Here is a 15573-nt window from a genome sequence, read left to right as displayed (position 1 = left end):
CTCCCTCCAGCAGGAACCATCCTGCTGAGGACACTACTAAGCTCAGCTGCCTGCTTTCAGATCTCTTTAAGAAAACTAATGTTGAGAGCTCTTGCTACCCTTCTTTTCTCTGGACAACGCTTGGCTGACCATGTCCAACAAAGCCCAAGATTAGTTAAGGGAGGAGATGCATTAAGTTTATTCACAGTTGTCCAAGTCTCCTTTCTTCGAGAAGTCAGGTTAAAGTAGGCCAATTCAAGCCAAGTCAGCTACATATCCCACTGCTTTTTGAGTTTACTCCTAGAATTCAAGAATACAATTCAACAATAACAAAAAAGTTTTCCACTTAAGCCTAGAGTGAAAGTCAACAACAATCAAGTTTCAACAGAATATATATCCACAAACACATGTTACTACTCTTAGCATTATTTCAGTAGGCTGTTAAGAGAATTTCACAATCTTTTCTGTGACACAGTACACTAAGTTTCAAGCTTCTTAGTGCTTCAGTGCTGAAATTATTCACCTCTTTTTTAATAGAAGTCGAAAAATTACAACATTTGACAACTACAGAATCACAGAATGGTTTGGACTGGAAGGGACCTCAAGGATCATGAATCTCCAGCCACCCTGCCACATGCAGGGCCACCAACCTCCATATTTAACACTAGACCGGGCTGCCCAGGGCCCCATCCAACCTGGCCTTGAACACATCTAAGGACGGGACATTCACAACTTCTCTGGGCAGCCTGTTCCAGCATTTCACCACTTTCATAGTAAAGAACTACCAAAGACAAAGAGGCTAACTGTGTAATTGGAAACTGTCCTGCAGCATTACGTCTGTAGTATACATTATCTTTCAGATTATAGAAATTTATATGATAACCAGCCAGGAATGATCAGCAACATCATTAAGTGTTGAAAATTTAGAAACAGAAATTGCTGTAGCAATTCCCAGAACAGACAGAATATGGTAGAAATGAATATAAGAAAAAGAATGAGGTGACAAAAACAAAGGTCAGAATAGAATGTGGTAGAAAAACCTCCAAAAACTAATTCAAATATGTATGTTGCTGCATTACCTAACGCCAAAAACAGCCATGAATATGTTATGCTGACAATGTAACATTTATTTCATTGCTCTACATTGTGTTTACATTGCATACATAGAACAGGTACATAGAGCTACATCTGCTTCACCTTACAAGACTGTCCTACCCACTATAAACTCTGAAACAACTGGCAACTTTTTAAGTCTGTGCTGATCAATACTTTCAATGCATGTTGTTCAGAAATTTTCAAATGTAGCTTATTTAGTTCAGAACACATTCACTGATCCTGCATCTGTAAAAGGAAATGAATGTCTGTTTACAGACCTTTCCCTTTTGTAAAAACACCACAGACGTCATGGGTTTCACAGCACTCCATAAATAATCCTATGGCTACATTAGCCATCCATTTCTGCCATTAATCGCAGAATCCCTATTCCATTACCCAATTGTGACTGTTCCACTGCTTCACAGTACAATTCTTTCTAACTTTACAAACTCAAAACAATAAAATCTGCATTCAAGGCAGGACAAAGACAAAAATGAATGTTTATCTACACTGACTGTGCTGAAAGGGGCATTATGAACCAAATTTTAACAATCTGAGTTACCAAAACATTTTAATTTAACTAGCTAGAATTTAAACTAAATGATGCCAAAGTCATTGCTTTTCTTTAATCCCAAGTGTTTTGCATTCCTTTTACAGAAACACATCAGCAGTAAAAGGTACCTTGCTTTTAGTGCCTGGAGAAGCATTACTTCATATCTGCAAAGTGCTGTACTCATCAGTGCTTCATCTCTGAGATCAGAGAAGACCAAGAAGTCCAAACTCTTTCCTTCCCACACCACCCCCACATATCTTCAGATTGAAAGAAATACAATTCTAAATACAGACAGAACTAGTTCTAAGTAGTCAAGCAAGGCAGTACCCCCACTATTCATTCAGAAGCTTGCAATGCCACATCATTAATTATCAGGCATTCACATAGCTGTTTAGGAACATCACCTGCATAATGCTGATAAAGGAACGTTTTCTTATTGAGGACCCACTAAGGTTACATTGCCGGTAATAACTGATATTGCTTCCATATGAATCAGAAATACTACCTGCGATTACATGAGTCCAATTTCTCACAGTAGATCAATGTAGATAGAATTTCTACCTGTCAAAAGGGTAATTCATTCAAGGCAAAGTCTGGCAAGTCCATCACATGCTAAAAAAACAACAACAAAAAAACCTCACGTGCTATTTCTTACTCACTGAGTTATCTCATTTGGAATACACCTCCCCTCAAGGAGAATGTAATGTTCCTTTCAGTTGAATCTTTCTTCTGCAAATCTGTATTCTGCCTCTACTTCCTTTGCTTTTTCAGGTGCCCTTCTAAAAATGATCTCTTTGTCTAACTTTCACACTTCACAAGTAAAGGATTTTACAGCACTCTTCCTAATATCAAAGGAAAAGGAACATAGAGACTAAGGCTGAACTTAAGGAAATAAACAACTTTCTTCATGTAAAGTGATGTTTAAAAGGAGCTTTATTCAGTACTGCTACTAATGCTTCTAATCAGAGGCATCTTCATTTTGCAGAAGGCCACTATGATCACCTAGAACAGACATGATGTCCTCACAAGGATAGTATACATTCTCTACCACTGCTTTTAGTAGTGCAAACAGCTTAGTTTAAATAAACAAACAAATAAATAAATAACAAAAAACACAATGAAAATGCATACCATTATCTGGACAACTGACTGGTCAAAGAAAACACTCCTTAAAATAAACTTAAATTAACGTATCACAGAGTGGTTTGGGTTGGAAGGGACCTTAAAAACCTCTCAGTTTCAACTCCCCTATTATAAGCAAGGTTTCTACCCACTAAATCAGGGCCCAGGGTTAGGGTCCATCAGGGCCCATTCAACCTGCCCCTGAACACTTTTAGGTATAGGGCATCCACAGCTTCCTGACAGCCTGTGCCAATGCCTCACCACTCTCACAGAGAAGAATTTACTTCTAAGATCTAAAATAAATCTACTCTATTTCCATTTAAAGCCATTATTCCTTGTCCCGTCACTACATTCACTCACACAGAGCCCCTTCTTCAGGTTTCTTCTAGGCCCCTTTTGGGTCCTGAAAGGCCACACTGAGGTCTCCCTGGAGCCCAGTCCTTCTCCAGGCTAAAGAAGCCTAGCTACTTCAGCCTCTCTTTAAGGATGTGCTCTGATCATTCTTGTTGGTTCGGGTGCAGAGGAGACAACAGCTTCTCGTCCCTCCTGTGCTAGAGTACCCAGAGTTGAGCACAGCGCTGCAGGGTGGAGCCTTACAAGAGCTGAGTAGAAGAGGACAACTGCCTCCCTCAACCTGCTAGTCACATTATTTTGATATATCCCAGGATAAGGTTGGTTGAGCTACATGGTAAACACCCAGCAGAGCCTGTTCTGAACAGGATTCAGGAAAAAAATTAATTGCTTATCCCCCCAAAAACTTTTAAGCAAGCCATATCTAATGGACAAAACACACTTTACTGTAAGAGGCAATCCTATCTCCCATCACCACCTTACAAGCATTAAAACCTTGCTCAATGCCATCTTCATGTAAGGCTGCCAAACCCCAGTATCTGCAAGGTGCCACATGTAGCTTTATTTATACAGCACTGAGATGTGCACAGGCACAGAACCAGTTAAATAAAGCATCTCCAGCAGTCACTGCATTGTTCTCAAACTCACCAACTGGTCAGTCAAGCAAGTCTCTTATGCTCTTAAAACAGGAAAGATGCTGCAATTCTGCACAGCAATCAGGAAATGTGCCAAATGTCCCTACTTCCCAATTCATTAAAGAGGAATTTCAAAACTCAGAAGTATGGCACAGTTTTACTTCTTTCTCTTTTTGGTTTTTGAGGGTTGGTTTTTTTGTTTGTTTTGTTCTGTTTTATTAGGCATTTTGCAAAACATCAACTCCATCTTTAGCTTTTCAGTTTCAGGAAATATAATTTACACCACGTGAATGAGGGAGCAACTCTGAATAACATGGAAGCTACCTCTGTTCTCCCTGTTCAGCAGTACAGGTGGAGTGACACCTCCTCCACAGATCCTCAGCATCAATGGTGGAAGAGCAAGAGATCAAAAGCAACATTTGGGCAGAAACAACAATAAGAAAACACTGTATTAAGGAATAGCTTTAAAACTGATGTGGTCCAAAACAGTGTAGCTTCTTGCAAGTTCAGAAAGAACTTACGAATTTAGGAAATAAATAGTTTCAAACAAGTTTATGAAGCAACAAGCATATTATTAGACATTATGTCATGACTCCATACGTATATAATTATAAAACTTCAGTTCTGAGGGTTAGAATCTATTTATATTATTCTTTTCATAGTATTTGAGGAACTGCCAAAATACAATCCACATATGAATCAGACAATTTCTTCCCCTCCAATAGCTTTAAAAAAAAAAAAAAAAAAAAGGGTGTGTGTGTGGGGGGGGGAGTTTACTAGCTTTCGCAAAACCCCAAACCTCACATCTCATCTGTCAGAAAGTGAAGTTTCTGCATCTTGGTTAACAAACACAAATGAGAAAACAAGCCAAGGTTTTCTGACATTCTTATTGCTAGGAAACAGCTTACATTTTGTAGAAGCATTCTCTTTTTGTAGTAGTTTGTTAACTGATGGAAACAGTCTTTCCACAGCTGTTTGCAACTGTGTCTTTGACAAAAATTAACTGAAGGCTGAGTCAGTTTTCCTCTTTTTTTGAATGTATAACTTTGCTATTTCAAAAACAAATGCAGACTACCTATCTCTCTCACATTACGGTGATTAATACTTCACAAAAAATGGTGCTCTTCAGTGTGTAGAGCTTCAGGTGGTTTTATTCAAGTTACTGACTAACTCCATACAAGTGGGAAGGCGTCCCCTATAGAAATGAACTTTTGAAAAATAATTAGCATGTAAAATCTTACTGTGTTTGCAAACAATTCCGCAAGAAACAGCCAACGAGCATTCCTTTCCGTCTTAGATCAAGATCAGACAAGTCAGCACCAATGCTTCTCCTTCACTAACTCTCTCTCTGGCTAACCAAGACCACGATCAAAAACACTGACTACAGTCCGAGCACCAGCCTTATGAATCTCTTTCCTCAGCCAGTTGTCCTGATCCTCTCCCTGCACCAGCTTTCAGCAGCACAACTTTCCAGTTACACGCTGTAAACTGAATTACTTTGCTGCAACAACTTTGAACTCTTTCAAGGACTGCTGTCTGCCACACAGCCCTTCAAACTATTACCCCAGAGCTAAGGGCAGGAAAAAAGACGATGGATACAAGAGGTAACCAAGTCAGCACTATCACTCAAGAAGAGAAGTGAAAATTTTCAAAAGGCATCACTCCAATTCCTAACTACACATGCCATCAGGTACGAATTAATTTCTTATAAATGGTAAATGTTTAGAATAACATTAAAGTTTCCAGCAGTAAAGGAATCAACTGCCGTCTTGCTGAAGTGTTCAAATGATTAGCAGCTTCCAAACTTTTTTCCTCATAGTTAGTGTTTCACCTATGAACCACCTCCTATTTATCAAATTCTTTTTAAAATACAACTACATGAAACAGACAAGCAAAGAACCAGTTACTTGCAGAACTGACATAAACCCCATCTTTCCTACAAAGCCATTCAAGAAAATCACAACTAGATTTTTGGCACATCAGCTATTTGCATTTTACACAATTAAAAATAACCTTCAGGCCTCTACTGTCAAATCTAAAGGATAAGAGCAGCATATTGAGAAATGACAAAAACTGCATGATGGGTATGAAGAACATAATATATCTAGAAAGTATTTAGTAGCTTTCAATAGGCCTTCTTTGCTTTTCCTGGATAAATCTTTGGCAGTTTAAAGCAGCTAACAAAGCACATTAATAAATGCCTCTGTGGAATATTACCAACTTAAGAAATAGACAATCTCAGAGATTAAAAAAAAACCCAACCCCACACCCACAAAGGTTTATACACTACAATTACACCTCTACCTTATTCAACCCCAGTTGTGGTGTTTGCAGTCAGAACATTCATGTGAAATTGCTTTGTTGTATTACACATGCTTTGTTCAGCTTATTGGTATTTTGCCTTCGAGTCTTTCACATGACATAAGAAAAGGCAAATTTATACACTCCACCCCCTCTTTTGCTCTGACTGGGATGCGAGAATTTTTAAATGATATTCTCACTTTTTGTTTAAAGAAATGTTAACTGAAAGGAACTTAATGCAAATCCAATCAGTAGGCAATACAAGTATCCATACAAAGTATTTTAAATTAAAATAGGCAAATAAGTCATCTCCAATTTACAAGCAGAATGCCTGCAATCTAAAATAAGCATAATATATTTGAAAAGAGCTGCTAGTCCAGTTACACAATATATTCTTACATAAGAACCTCCATTTCATCTGAATTTAATAGAAATATACACTCTGGAGGATGGAACTAAAACTATCACTAAAAGCACCATTTATCAGTATAAACTGCCATTCCAGACACAACTACACCAAATAAGGATCAAATACCTACACTTTTGACATATCAGCACTAATAGCAGGCATAAATGAACCCAAAACAGAATGTGAGACAGAATACTGACATTTGTAATCCCTGAAGTATCAGAATATGTTAGAAGACTGGAAGTTGCTGCAGCCTTATCTGCAACATCCATATCAGACAAAAGAGCTTATTTGACAGAACGTAGCACAAACATACTCGTTCATACAAAAAACATGGCAGATAAGTTCCATCAAATACAAAAGAGAACATGAGCACAATCCAAATTTGAGCAGCTAACTCAAATGTTCACACATATCAGATCTCAAAAGTTCCATTTAGAACTGACTGTTTCACTGAAAGGTATGATTTTTGAATTTGCAATGGAAGTAAAGCTTGTCTTTCATTACTTCTCCAGTGCCACTTTCTACCTCAGAAATACACATTACATACACATCTATGACTCTATGATTCTGTGATTGCCTTCAACCTGTTCAAACTGAAAGCACAACGCTAGCCTTTCAAGCACATCACCAAGCATAATAACGAAGACTGCTGTACTGTGACTATCATACAGACACTCTGTCCAAATAAAAAACTGGCAATTTTAATGCTGAACATACTATTTCCCAAACACTAACAAAACTTTCTTAATATCCTATAAGTGTAAAAATACCACAAAAAAAAAAAAAAAAAAAAAAAAAAAAAAAAAAAAAAAAACACCACCCTTGAGAGGTAAGAAAATACGAGTTATTTCATAGCAAGGAAATAAGGAAATAAAAAAAAGAGCTCTGCAGTCAGAACATAGTATAACACAGCAAAACAGATCAGGAACATCTGAAACTCAAGTCAACTAAATGGTTTGGTGTTTTATTTTTTCAATCAACAGGTAACCAATGAAGACTGGAGAACAACGCCCATCACAGAGCAGCAAGTAATTTCATACAGAAAGCAGGCTACTCCTTTCTTCAATAGCTGATCTTCTAGACACACCAACTACTATAGATTATATATAGTCACTTCACCTTGATGTGATAAAGGCAGCAGGCCTGGCTGCAAAATCAGTTCCCAGAAGAAAATGTCAACAGTAACAACAATAGTAACTGCCACTGCCTGAGTACACAGTTTGAGCTCAAAACCCTACTGGAAAATACACACCTGTGGACAGACAGAAGATAAGCAAGAATTTTCCTGACAGCCAGTAGTTCTCCTGATCAGTCAACTGCAATCCGCCCCATTTGAATCCGAGTGAAAATTTTAAATCAACAAATCTGTTTTGATATTTCTATCAACAACCGCCAAGAATTCAGACTTCGATATTATTTATCATTAACAACTTAGATACATTAAAATACCACTGGCTTTAGAAAGCATTGCTGAAGTACATCCACTACCAGTTCTTCCCACAGAGGAAAACACCCAATGTCTTCCAACTTTCTTTTCAACTGAACTCAAAACTAAATTAAAAGTGTATCCGAAAGTTTAATTCATAGACAAGTGACTTTAACAACAGCCACAGAATCCTTCACTAGTTCATAAAATAAGTTACTGTCAGTGATTTCTCAATCATCAATCATTTTTATGACTAAGAGACCACATGAGAATCTTTCAAAATGTTTTCCCAAATCACTACTCTGACAAATCAGCTACAAAATGCACACTAACTCTAGCAGGTAGGTTAGTAATTTCCATATTAGCGATACTTTTTTTGCCTGTTTGGGATCAGTGCATTCACTCAGATGGTATAACACAATACTATTATAATCATCCTTCTTGTAGACAAGTGTTTGCTATTCACTGACCACTACTGCTGAGAATATCAACAGTTTATGGTCTAGTGCAAAGTTGGTAATTTTTCAAAGAATTTCACCTTTTCACCATTTCATTTTCCTCTTCAGAAATTCCTCAAGTAATGTCATGTAGCTCTGAACCCAACATCAGGAGCACAACTGCTCTTGTGCAATACACATGTAGGAGAGGCATGACAGCTGGGACAGTGTCCAAATGGCTCTGGAGTAGCTCAGATGACAGCCGGGTATGCATGCTATGGCTCACAGCACCCACCTTAGACAACAGTTTTTCATTTTGACTTGTTTCACATGACTGTAATATAAAAGCAAATCCACTTTGTACAATAAAAAAATCTCTAGATTTTCACACCGTTCTAAGTCAGCCTTCTACTCAAACTAGCTGCTAGATTAAAAACAAGGGTCTAAGGATCACACTGACAACCACCAACACTACAGTTTAAGATAGTGAAAATTTCTGTCAAACAATCCCACTCCATCACCATCTTATCAAAAGGAGCAGGACTCATGCTATTCCTCTCCTTCCATATACACCTACCCTATTTAACCACAATAACTGAAAGTGTAAGTTTAAGCATGGTTTAAGAATTATACTTTTCACCTTAGCTCTCCTGGAACCATACATAATCTTAACTGCATTCAGATCTCACAGGGACAAGCAATGTCTTAACCAGACACCACAAAAGACCTCAAAATAACCAATGTCCTCTTCTCCAGTAAATGCAAATCTGCCTCGTATGCTTCTAATTATAAATATGGTAACATGACATGGGGACAGAGCCAGCCCCTTGAGTAGGATCCCAGAGACTACTAACCCAAATCTGTGTCAAGCAGAAGGCTGGGTCAACAGACTACAGCACAACTTGGTTTTGCTTACAGAGAAAAAAACAAAAACAAAAAACAAAAACCATACAAACTGCACAATGGTAATAGACTTCCAAATTGCAGTTAAGTCTACCTTACACTAATGCATTATCCCAAAAGTTCCTGCTTGCATTTCTGGATCTATAACTGGCACAGCTGAAGGTCCTTAATCCACATTCGTAAGTTAATTTTTTCTTCACAACTCCCAGTATAATAAAATAAAACCATTTTGAGCTTTAGATGGCTTTTAAAGTAAGTACCATTAGATTCTCTTCAGTTTCATTTAAACTAAGTGAGTAATGTCTCATTTCTTTCTTGTGTGTTCTCCTTGGCACTACAGCTTTTGTGAAAATAGATAACAGTTCTTTGTTCATTTACTTTATCTTTTAAAAACATCCAAGGTACTAGACTGTTTTAAGCATTTGTTCTTTTTTAGAAAAGTTTACAACTTAAACATATAATCAGTGTTTCCTTCATTGAAATACGTTTCGTACCTAGCATCCTAAAAATACTGCCCAACAATATGAACCTCAACTGGGAGCTGCCTCTGCATTATCTGTCCAACAGAGATAAGATATCTTCTACTGCGCAGTGAACTAACCAATTTCAAGAGCATCTTCCCTAAAGGCTGCCATGCCAACTACTTCACACATTTACATCGAGGGAGAGACAACACATGACCTCCTCATTCCCTCCCATCATGAGGCAAAGGTGAAACTTTTAAAGTGAACTCATCAAATGGCTCACTGACAGAACAGCCTTCTTCAGACAAAAAGAGTCTTTCCTCAAAAAAAAAAAAAAAAAAAAAAAAAAAAAAAAAAAAAAGATAATTACTGCTTAAGGAGGAAAAAAACTAACATTTGGTGGTTGTTTCTGAGTGTTTTGCTTTTAGGCACAATTTATCATTTTAATCTCTAGATAAAGATGAGGTGTCACAAGGATCTGCCCCTGCAGCTGTCCCACACACGCCTTTACCCTCAGCCAGCAGTCACTCACAACTCCGGGGGCACTGAGGACGAGCAGCAGCTCAGCCCCACAGAGCCGCCTGACAGCACGCTCACAAGCAGTAACGAGAAAACAACGGGAGAGCTCGGCACACGCTTCCTCGAGAACAACGATAAGTAAACACTGGAAACGGCGGCAGCGCACCGGCCAACACGGCGCTGCCGCACGCTGAGCCCGGCCGAAAGCACGGGCTGAGTCATTCTCCGGAGTAACTTCGTCGCGCAGCCCTCCCCCGGCAGCGGACCGCGGGCAAGGAGCGCCCCGGCCCTCCCGCAGCCCGCCCGCAGCCCGCCGGGCGCCGCCGCCCCGCAGGCTCCCCCGCCGCCCCGGGGCTGCAACCGGCACCGAGCCGCGCTCCACCCCCGGCCCCCAACGCTCCGCCGCTCACACCGCGGCCAACCTCTGAACCACCGCCCCTCGCGATAGCCCCAGTAAAGGAGGCCCGCCGGCAGCCCCCAGCCAGGCTCCCCGCGCCCGCGGCGGGCAGGGAGGAGGCGGAGCGGGGCCGCGGAGGGGCCCTCGCCTCCCCCGGCGCCACTCACCCGAGGGTCCGGCGGCGGCCCCGCGCATCCTGCGGCGGCGGAGCCCCCCTACCGGCACGGCCAGGCCCCGCGGCGCGGCGGGAGCGAGGGCCGCCTCGGCGGCCGCTGCGCTCCAGTGGACGGCGATGGCAGGGAGGGGCGAGCGGCGCGAGGCCGGCCGGGGAGAGCGGATCCGGGGAGCCCAGGCGCAGCCGCCGCCGATGTTTGTTATTGTCGTCAGCGGCTTCCGGCGCCGGCGCATGCCGGGAGAGGGCGGCCCGGAGGAGGAACCGTGGGGCGGAAGCGGCGGTGGTGGCGATAGCTGCTTCCCGGGCTGTGGGAGGGTGAAGGGTGCCCGTGGTCCGTCCGGATTTAGCTCTCTCCATCGCGGGTTGCGACGCGGGAGGTTGTATTCCGTTCGGACCGATTCTTCCCTAGCTGAAGGTTGCGCTCACCTTGCTGACCTGGCGCTTCCTCCCCGCGGGGGTCGTAGGGAAGCGCTGAGGCCCCTGGGGGCTCGGAAGGACTTTGATACAGCCTGCCGTGAGACTGCTCCGTGATTCGGCCTCTCGTGCCTGTCCTGAGAAATCGAAAATGAACTTTGCACACGTTGCTTTGTGGTTTCTCTTACTTCAGGCTTCCTCATGGAGTTTTAGCCACGTGAGAGCAGATTAGAGAGGCGTGAGGAAGGTTCGCTCTGAACTGCATGTGGGTTTTAGGGATGTTCTGCACAATATTCCCTTAAAGTGCAACACATGGCCGGGTCACGCATTCTGCAACACTGCTTTACCATACAGCAGGCAATGCGGGCCCGACCCTGGGAAAGCACCCACCGTCCTGCAGCAGCCAAAAGTCAGCACACTATTAACGCTGTCTGAGCTGGAACCGGGGCACAGGGAGGGCACAGTGCAGTACCACTCAAGTTATAGCTAATAATTTTATGCATTCATTGGCTAAACACAGCCCTGTGAGCAGCAAACGCTCTGCAGTCTTGCTTTCCATTTTGATAAAAGAATTTGAGAACAGGTTTCAAGACTGCAAAAAATCTTTTTTGGGGGTATATTTGCAACTTCAGTTGACATAAATACGTTACATGGGAATTTTCTAATGCACCATATAGAGTTCCAATCAGATGGTCTACTTAAAAATCTGACCATGTCTCTTTAATTTTATAAGCCCTCTCTTACCAGAGAATAAGTATCCTCGCTTCACAGTCATATGTTATTCATGTCATCACACATTAGTGAACAATTGTTTTCAAGGATGAAGTGCAGGAGGAGTAAAATTTCATCTAAAATCTCTGACAAGCACCTTGAGAGCTCACTAAGAATTGCAGCCGCTGCCGTTGAACTAGACTGATGTGGTAGTTTCACAACAACAGGGTCACATATCCCACTAGTTCTGTGTTTTTATTTGTCTTTTTTGCTTTGTTTTGTTTTAATTAAAAATGCTAAAGATTAAAATAATTTTTGTTACCTATGTACATGAACTACAGTATATATTTTATGAGGGCTGCTGTGAAAGTAATGCCTGCTGTTTTATTTTCTTCACATTTATTTTCACAATGTCAGAGGCAGATGCTGGTGGTATGGTAGTACAGGTTGAACATTCTCACCAACAGTCCATTACATGTTGTTGCTGTCTGACAGATGGCAGTGGAGGAGCACTGACAAAATGGCATCTGACGTGGAAGCACTGGCAGATGAAGCAAAGCTGTGGAACTGAATTCCTCCAGGTGGAAAAAATGGCAACCTCTGCCATTCAACACTTGTGAACATTTATGGAGATGAAACAGTGGATGTGAGCACAGAAAGATGGTGGGTGGTGTATTTCAGCAGGAGTGACAGCAAGGGTGGATCGTGTCCACTGGTGCAGATTTTTATGAGTGCGGCATTCATGCGCTTGCTCATTGCTGGTGAAAATGCACAGCTAATAGTGGTGACTATGTTGAAAAAGTGTTTTGTAGCTGAGAATTTGCTCTATCAAATAGTGCTATTGTGCTCTTTGAATCAGTTGCAGTTCCATGGAAACACAAGAGGCATTACTTTTGGAGCAACCGTTGTGTTTGTGTCCCAAGACAATTTCTGTTCACTCAGTGTGGCCCAGGCAAGCCAAAAGATTGGGCACCTCTTCCATACAGTATAAGCAGCAGGTCATGGCACAGCAGAATTCAAAGTGCAATCCTGCAGCCAGCCTACGAGGCAAACACATAAATAAGAGGAATGCAGAGGGGAGCACATGGCACCTCATTTTCAGCATGCAGGACAAGTGCATTTAGTACAATAACTAGATCGGCTATATACAAAATTCAGTCCTGAGATTTTCTCTTAGGCTCACACACACAGCCCTACACCTAACTTCTTTTGCTTTTAGTTCATCAGCTTGTAAGATACTCATTCTCAAAGATACCCATTCTCAAAAGCTGGGACAGGTTTCTGGCTCTCATGGGAGCCCTCAGAAGTTCCTGCTGCTGGGTTGAAGAGCTGCCTGTCTGCCTGTCCTGTTACAGACAGCTCTAAGCACCCACAGCCTGTGCAGCCAGGTGTTTGTACTTGGAAGACATTGCTGCTGTGGGATGTTGAAAACAACAAGGCCTCAGTGTCACCAGGTGCCTTATGGCACCAGATAGATGAGCACTCTCTGGCTTCTGCATCCTGTTGGGAAGCATGGTGTAGTTACCGACATCCTGAAAGATGGTGTTTTCATCTCAGAGTACAGCAGTAAATGGAGTTGAGAATGGTACTGAGAGGAGCAGACTGATTTTAATGGGAAATACTATACAAGTTTCTAACAGCAATTCAAGGCAGATTTAATTTAATCCCAGTGATCAAGCTCCAGTTCTACAGATGTTAACTTCTGCTTACTGTATCACCAAAAATGTTCTTCCCCTGCATAAAGTCTTTGAGTGCAATGAGGTGATCTGTAACATGAAAAGCTTCACAAAACAAGCACTGTCCATACCCTAAGTGGGGACAAACCAAAGTTAAAAAACAACTTTGAAATGTGTAGAAACATTAAAGTTGTAAAAGATCACTAAGATTTTCTAGTACAACCATCAACCTACTACCACCATGCCCACTAACATGTCCTTCAGTGCTATATCTCCATGTTTCCTGCACACCTCCAAGGACAGTGACCCCACCATGCCCTGGGCAGCCCATGTGTGTCTCACCACTCTTTCCGAGAGGAAATTTTTCCTAATATCCCACCTGAACCTCTCCTTGTGCTATTTAAGACTGTTCCCTCTCATTCTGTCATTGTTACCTGGGAGAAGAGTCTGACCCCCATCTTGCCACAACCTCCTTTCAGGCAGTTAGTTAAAGTACCAGGGAGGCTCATTAAAGTTGTCTGGCCAAGGAGATAAATACTGAGGTGACCTGTTGCACATCAATAGGAGAAGCTGATAGCAGGTATTCCAACACAGGCTGCAGTGCCACTAGGCCTGGTAGTTTTCTGACAACCTCTGCAATTCAGGCTTTCAGCAATTGCATTAAGGAAGGCTCTGGGCACTGAGGCACTGTTTGGTTTTGGGCAGCACGTGCAGGACAGCTTGATTTCAGCACAGTTCAGGAAGGACTGAAGGAGAAACAGGAGTCAGTAAAGAGCTGCCAGCAGAGCAGGTTGATCTGGCTTGTTCTTGTAACATTTCATTATGTTGCTTCCTCTCAAAGCAATCCAAGAGACTTTGTGTCAAGCAACTAATTACAGGGCTTTTTTTCTGAGACTGTCTGAACAATAACAAACAAAAGTTAAACATTTTATCTAGTACATCTGCCCTGAAAAGAAATATTTTATGGATGTTATTTTGTTCCAGGATATATCAAAGGAAAGGAGATAATTCTTCACATTTCAAAGCACTGTGCCATGTTTAGGTTATTGTTCTTTCAACATATACTGTCACCCATGCATTTTTTTTCACATTCTGTAAAATAGATTAGAAGTTGGATTGATCAGAAGTTGGAAGTTGAAGGAGGTTATCACTATGTGCTTTTAATTTGGGGTGCTACATTAGGTGTATCAAGGGATCCATTTCCTCAACCTTGTGTTTGTGTGGCTGTAGTTGGATAGCAAAATGAATGAGCTGCTCTATAAGGGCAAGTGAGTTGGGAGCTCTGTCACTGTGGACTAAGGGCACAGTGGCACATCCAGATTGGTCACTAGTTTTTTTTTTTTACCAGAGCACTGACTGGTCTGTAAGCTCTCAGTAATTTGTTTTTGAATGGTCAGTGACTCAGGAGCAGCTGATGCCATTTTTGAAAGCATGCCACTCCCTCTGGGCCCTTTTATGGATCATTCCTAACCAGTAATTTGAACATCATGTGACTCTTCCCAGTATGTTTCTGTAATTCTTTCTACACACATTTTGAATTCATAAGTGAGTAACACGATTTTTTGAGTTTATTGCCCAAGGTTTGTGCATGAGGGAACAGTTGGCTTCAATTTAGCATCTAGGTCATGATATTAGGTTTTGGTCCCAAGAACTAACGCACAAATGATATTTAAAACTCAGATGAAATAGTCAGAATAGACATACTTTCAGAAGTGGTCAAAAAGAGGAGCTCTGAAAGGGACACAGGCTGAACTTTCCCACCACCTCTTCACAACATGCAGGGGATGCTGAACACAGCAAGGCTGAGGAAGTAATGCACTAGAAGAACAACAGTAATGCTATATGCAATTATACAAAAGACACTGTTGTATTCGCATTACTAAGTATTTCATGCTATTGTGAATAGGACTTTTTTTTTTTTTTTTTTTTAATTTGTAGCAGCTTTATGCACACATGTATATAAGCACTTAAGTCACATTTACATTATACATTTACAGTTTTAA

General features: G+C 41.4%; 1 protein-coding gene across 3 annotated transcripts in view; it reads right to left on the bottom strand.

The window, feature by feature from the left end:
- Positions 1-11271, bottom strand: part of RB1CC1 (RB1 inducible coiled-coil 1) — a 70725-nt gene extending 59454 nt beyond the window's left edge. For 2 of the 3 annotated variants that reach the window (XM_042837140.1, XM_042837155.1), the window contains exon 1: positions 10762-10828. The gene's annotated coding sequence lies outside the window, so the exon portion shown is untranslated. Of the gene's footprint in view, positions 1-10761; positions 10829-11195 lie in introns of those variants that run through there. The other variant, XM_042837148.1, reaches the window with a different exon arrangement.
- Positions 11272-15573: the final 4302 nt, after the last annotated feature.

This window comes from Centrocercus urophasianus, unplaced genomic scaffold (genome assembly GCF_019232065.1).
Source record: "Centrocercus urophasianus isolate 14NV4802_14NV808 unplaced genomic scaffold, USGS_Curo_1.0 seq_11, whole genome shotgun sequence".
In the NCBI taxonomy this organism is placed as follows: Eukaryota; Metazoa; Chordata; class Aves; order Galliformes; family Phasianidae; genus Centrocercus; species Centrocercus urophasianus.
Note: the sequence above shows the minus strand (reverse complement) of the source record. Positions and strands in the feature narration are given on the sequence as shown.